This window comes from Ambystoma mexicanum, chromosome 1p (assembly GCF_040938575.1).
Source record: "Ambystoma mexicanum isolate Mex_15411 chromosome 1p, UKY_AmexF1_1, whole genome shotgun sequence".
In the NCBI taxonomy this organism is placed as follows: Eukaryota; Metazoa; Chordata; class Amphibia; order Caudata; family Ambystomatidae; genus Ambystoma; species Ambystoma mexicanum.
Genome location: NC_090921.1, coordinates 346,424,157 through 346,430,156, shown reverse-complemented (window position 1 = coordinate 346,430,156; position 6,000 = coordinate 346,424,157).

Here is a 6,000-nt window from a genome sequence, read left to right as displayed (position 1 = left end):
GGAAGCAGCTCAAAAGTTTCCTCTTCTCCTCTGCTTTATCTCTCTCCCTCCCCTGCTGGCCTACCTGTCTGCTGTACCGACTGATTGCTTGGCTACCCTCAGAGTCTCTTTTTTGATCAGTCACCTTTGCACTTCCTCTGCTCCTACCATGCACTTAGGGGCCGTAACTGTAACCCTACAGCCCCTTGTTCTCCTTGCACTACCTAGAGCTGTGCTGCCCTGACAGCACTTACTCAGAGCATTGCTGCCCTGTTTGTCCCCTCCCCTCTCCCTCGCACTTCCCCTGTCCCTTTCCCCTTGCGCTTCTCGTTATCGCACTTGCACGATCTGAGTGACACAAGGCCTAGTAAGATTGTTTGTCTTGTCCTCCCTCTATCTTCCATCCCTTGCCTTGTCGCGCCTAGAAACACTTGTGTGCAGGTGCGTTATAAATGATTTATATCATATCATTTGATCACAGATGCCCAGAAAAATATACAATGCTGTAGTAAGAAACGGCTGACTGGCAGCACCCAAATGGCAGTCTAGCCAGGTAGTTCACTTAGCAGGACTGCTTTATCATAAATGCCCCATTAAAAAAAAAGTCATACCAAACTAAGGAATGACTAGACTGGCTGCACCAAAATGCCTCTCTAGCCACTAATACCACATATCATGCCTGCTTAGCCTGGACATGGACAGCCATTATAATTTGTCGTATAATCCTGCCCCCCCACACATCCCCTCTCCCTCCCACCCCAACTTCCGAAATCAGCTCCTTGGCCCAGAATTACCTCCACGTCCCTCTTCCTTGCACCAGAGCTTACGGTTGAGGCTCCTTGTCTTATAGGTAAGTACTGGGATGAGGAAGAGTGGGACTAGGAGTAATGAAGATTACAGGTAGCTAAATCAAGCATTACTTCCATGTACCTCTACCTCATCCCAGTACTTGTGTATGAGGCAGAGTGCCTTATTCACAAGTACTGTCTCATACACTCTGGGACGAGGAAGAATAGGGCTAGGAGTAATGAAGATTATCAATAAGTAATCCAGACATTAAACACAAGTATTGGTGCAACACCATTGAGTTTCACTGGGATTCAGCACTCCCCCCCCCACTGAAATGTTGGGCTATGTTGACCAGACCTGGATGACCTTCAGAGCAGTTGAAAGACAGAAAAGGACACAGATGTTAAACGGCACCTGGGTTTCTCTGTTAACAAGAACCCACCAATTACTAACATAAAGCAATTCCCTGTTAGTACCTGCATTCAAATGTCAAATTTTTTAGGCAATTGAAATCGTGATGTGGGTTTAATACGTGCATGCCAGGGGAGTGATTGGAAGGGTAGAGAGGGAACAGGAGACCACTCATTCTCACAGCAGTCCATAAGTGTGTGCTTTAAACCTTAAAAGAGAGAGTGATCTGCTTGTAACATTGAAGCTGCACTAGAATAATCTCATAAAAATGCATAAAGAAATTAGATGACCCAAACAAATAAGTTTGCCCCTCCCCCACCGCCCATGAAGTTGGCACCCCTCCCAACATTTGAAGGGTTAGCCCCTGAAATGTAGGTTTTGTTGCACCCCTGAACGCAAGCACACACACCATTCACCATATACACACACGCACACCCAGCCATCCATACATTTAAGTCTGCATTCTTTCACCATACTGGCACACCCAGGCAGCCATCCATACATTTAAGTGTGCACCCTTTCACCATACAGGCACACCCAGGCAGCCACCCATAAAATGATGTGTGCACCCTTTCACCATACAGGCACACACACCCAGGCACCCACCCATACATTTAAGTGTGCACCCTTTCACCATACACTCACACAGGCAGCCACCTATACATTTAAATGTGCACCCTTTCACCATACAGGCACACCCAGGCAGCCACCCGTATATTAAAGTGTGCACTTTTTCACCATACATTCGCACAGGCAGCCACCTATACATTTAAGTGTGAACCCTTTCAACATACACTCACACACGCACACATCATGGGGTTGAGGGGTCCCTAACACTTAAAAAAGAAATTGGGCCTCACAACAACTATGCCGGACTGTAAACAACAGTGCTGGTAACCTCACCGGCACTGTTGTTTCCGGGCCGGCATATTACAGCTCTGCGGGCGGTTGCCGTCCTACCCGGCAGGTCAGACCGGCCGGGCGGAACGGCACCCGCCCGCCTAGTTTACACGGAAGCACTGGCACCGTTATTAACGGTGCCTGTGCTTCTATGGTCCCCATTCCCATATAGTCTGATAGGACTTTATGCAAATGGGGACTTACCATTTGCCGGCGCCTGACTTCTCAGACCGCCGGGGTTGTAATCCCCCGGTGTTACCGGGAAGTCGGGCGCCGGTAAATCATTACGGGTCTGGCGGCAACCTGCTGGTAGCAATGGCACGGTTGCCGCCAAACCTGTAATGAGGCCCATCGTTTCTTTCTGAAGTCACTCTGACTTCATAAAGAAATAATTTCTGTAACAGAAATAATTTCTTTACAAATGCAGAGGGAATTCAAAAAGAAAAAAAAGATATTTTTTTTTGCAAGTGGGGGCCCCACCAGGACATGTGCTGGCGGGGCCCCCCACACCGCAGGGGCTGCGGGGGCCCCTGTTATGCCAGTGCACTTATCATTTAAATACAGTTTGTATGTTTCTCTTCCACTTGAGGTACATAGTGACTTCATGGGAGGCTTGGATACCGCGTTCGACAAGTAATACCCGCATGTGTCGTTGGTGCCATTCGAGCCAAATTCCCCAGTTACAACTTCAGTACAGGGGATTTTCCCTCACTGTGCTGCAACCCGAAGTATACAATTTGTAGTACATTTGTGCCCTCAACATCAGCAACAAAATAAAATAAAAATCATCTTTTATGAATAGTTAACTTTTTCAATTGAATCAAGGACACGCTCACTTGTCCTGGCAGGGCTGGCAGGGTGTGAAAGGGCCAAGGTGCCAAATATCACGTACACTTCAAAGGTATCTTCCGCACAGGGGTCATTGTACACATGGCCTCCGCAGACCCAGTGTCCCCGGGCAGGCTTCCATGAAGCAGGCCATGCCCCTCCTATCCACATAAGTGTGTCTCCATTCAGCAGTGTTCCGGCCCTTTTCTGCATGCCCCATGCCCCTCCATCCCCCATCCCGTATCAATGGCAGTTCACACCTGTGGCCGTGCCCTCCCAAGGGGGCTGGCAGGGTGGGAACGGCCAAGGTGCCAAACTCCATGTGCACTTCAGAGGTATCTTCCGCACAGGGGCCATTGCCCACATGGCCTGGCCAGAACCAGTGTCTCCAGGCACTCTTGAAGCAGGCAGCGCCCCTGCAATCCACATAAGTGTGTCTCCATTCAGCAGTGTTTCCGGCACTTTTCTGCATGCCCCATGCCCCTCTATCCCTCCTCCAGTATCAATGGCAGTTTGCACCTGTGGCCGTGCCCTCCCAAGGGGGCTGGTAGGGTGGGAACGGCCAAGGTGCCAAACACCATGTGCACTTCAGAGGTATCTTCCGCACATGGGCCATTGCTCACATGGCCTAGCCAGACCCAGTGTCTCCAGGCTCCCCTGAAGCAGGCTGCGCTCGTGCAATCCACATACGCGTGTCTCCATGCAGCAGGGTTCCGGCCCTTTTTTGTATGCCCCTCCATCCCCCCTCGATCCCCCCCTCCAGTATCAATGGCATTTTGCATCTGTGGCTGTGCCCACCCAAGGGGGCTGGCAGGGTGGGAACGGCCAAGGTGTCAAACACCATGTGCACTTCAGAGGTATCTTCCGCACAGGGGCCATTGCTCACATGACCTATCCAGACCCAGTGTCTCCAGGCTCCCCTGAAGCAGGCCGCGCCCGTGCAATCCACATACGCGTGTCTCCATTCAGCAGGGTTCCGGCCCTTTTTTGCATGCCCATCCATCCCCCCTCCAGTATCAATGGCAGTTTGCACCTGTGGCCGTGCCCTCCCAAGGGGGCTGGCAGGGTGGGAACGGCTAAAGTGTCAAACACCATGTGCACTTCAGAGGTATCTTCCGCACAGGGGCCATTGCTCACATGGCCTAGCCAGACCCAGTGTTTCCAGGCTCCCCTGAAGCAGGCCGCGCCCCTGCAATCCACATAAGTGTTTCTCCCCTCAGCAGTGTTCCGGCCGTTTCCCGCATCACATACACACCCACTTTTCTAATTCTTTATAAACCCCTTGATAGTTATCCTGAGAAAATCTGTGAGCACGGGAAGTCAACTCGAGATTGTGCTACCCGTTCTCCTGCTACTAACTACCCAGCTTGCTGAATCCAATTGTTTGTTAGTCAAGGTAAAGGCAGGTCACCTAATAAGCTCTTTCTGATCTCAAAATGTCCATCTATTTCGGACAAATGTACCTAGTAGTGTAATGTTCCTTCATCTGAATGACTTTACCATTGTCTACTGTTTAAAGGGTTGTGATCTCGATATATAGCAAATTTTGTCAGTGTCAATAGTGATAGAATAGCATCTTTCTCAAACCATGTCTATAGAAAAGTTTGATATAATCCCATCAATCTCAAATATTCTGTAGAATTTTTTTGTAATTATGTGTTCTTTTTTAATACAGATTTTCCAAAAATGCATGCTTGTATGGTTATCGGTGGCGGTTCTAGGAGCCATGTCAAAATTATGGGCACTATCATGCAGAAATTCCCGACGAATATCGATTTAATAAGAGAATGGGTTCGACATTGTGGATTTCCAGCGGACGAGCTTGAAAGTAGAGTCGAGGATGTCTTGGGAGACTCGAGGGCCAATCGATTTCGCATCTGCAGCCTGCACTTTACCTCAGATATGTACGACCAATCGCAGTACACAAAAAAGCATCGACTCAGAACGTCTTGTAAATTGCTCCCCAATGCAATTCCAACTCTATTCGTGCACACACTGCCTCAGGTGAGTCCCGCATGATGAATTGAATATTTATCATATTGTATTACTTTGTAAATATACCACATTTTACTACACATCTGTCCCTGGTTTATGGAGCATTATAGAAAGTAATTATGACCATAGAAAACAATGCCATAGTGCCCTTCAAAAGAAGCATAATCTTTTCGTAATCATGTGTCCTTTTTTTTATGAGAGCATACTGACTGGAGCACAGACCCTCGCAAGTGACGACAACACTGACACGTTGAGTATACCAATGGTGAGCCCTACAGATTTGCAGGAGACCATATTATCAAGAGTTGGATCTTCCCACATGTCTAATGCAAATCAAATGTTCCCTTTTGCGACTTCGTAACAATGCACTGAAAATGAAGGAGCAAGAAACTGCATCCATTTCTTTTCCTGAGTCAACAACAGCTTCTAGCGCCTACCAGGTATTTTTTTTTCTTTTCAATTACGAGAATGCATTATGCTTTGAATTTCAAATAATATGAAATTGTTTATGTATCCGGTCGGTTGTTTACAATATGTGTCATTGAGGTGTTTCTCTTTATATGTTCCATTGTGTACATCCCATTGTCTCTGTTCCATTTCGTGGTTTTCATCCATACTGAAACAAGTACTGTGTTACAGCGGGATGCTGGTACCTCGACTACAATCTCATCATCCTTTGGAGCTGGTCCAGAGTATGAGGTATGCGTACTGACAGTTTCCAAGAATGAAAGAAAGTAAATCCTACATAGAATACTATCAGACATTGACATTCATATAAACGTGTATTCTTTCATACTTTTATCATGTCAGTCCCAATGTTACTAATTATCCCTAATGCTGAATACATTGAAAAATGTTTGAGGGCAACATTAGAATCACTATGTTTGGCACAGTGATCTCTGATAGAGTACATTTGCCATCAATCAGGTGAAAATCGAATCATATATTTTGACTAAATGGTGTACACTGTTTACGAGGTTATGTATGTAAGCCATGTGTGCGATGAAAGATTTTAATTTCAGAAATGTTTGATTCCTTTTTTTTTAATCAATGTTCTATTCAAGGAATGTGTACAAGGTCCAGAATGAGAAGAGGAGG